Source organism: Pteropus vampyrus, unplaced genomic scaffold (genome assembly GCF_000151845.1).
Source record: "Pteropus vampyrus isolate Shadow unplaced genomic scaffold, Pvam_2.0 Scaffold2670, whole genome shotgun sequence".
NCBI lineage: Eukaryota > Metazoa > Chordata > Mammalia > Chiroptera > Pteropodidae > Pteropus > Pteropus vampyrus.
In genome coordinates, this window is record NW_011891451.1 from 3,499 (window position 1) to 4,082 (window position 584).

The following is a 584-nucleotide window of genomic DNA, read 5'->3' on the forward strand; positions in this document are numbered from 1 at the left end:
CTGACTCCTCTGAGGTAACTGTCTTGTTTGGGACTGTGCAGAGAAGTCAGCACTCACTCGTGCCTTACACTCTTGAAGTGCCCTGAGTCCCCTGGCGCTGAGGTAATCGGGAAGGTTTTCTGGACTGCCCCACCAAGGTGTGTGCTGGAGCCCGTACGGTCTGCGGTGTCCGGGACGAAGCCTGCCCATGGCTGCAGCCGAGCTGCAGAGCAGCCAGGACACAGCGAGCATTCCTTCCTCATTACTTCCCAGGGCGGAGCAGTAGTCTTAGCAAATTATAAACCGTGATTAATTCTAGTTCAGCTTAATTCTTTCTCCCTGAAGACTCCCCGATTAACCCAGTCAACCCCGGCATCTTCCCTCTGGTTTCTTTCAGAAGTTTAACCACATTTGTCACATACTGCGTCGTAGTACACAGCTTCTCGTAGTACACCTCCCTCCTCCGCAAATGTGGGTACGCTGAGAGAGCCTACCCAGGTCTGACTTCTTATCCTACTGCATCCTCATCAGTATATGTGCTTGAGTGACTCCTGGGTTTTCAGTGCTGGGCTGAGTTAGCATTGTAGGGCATGTGAGTTGTTGAA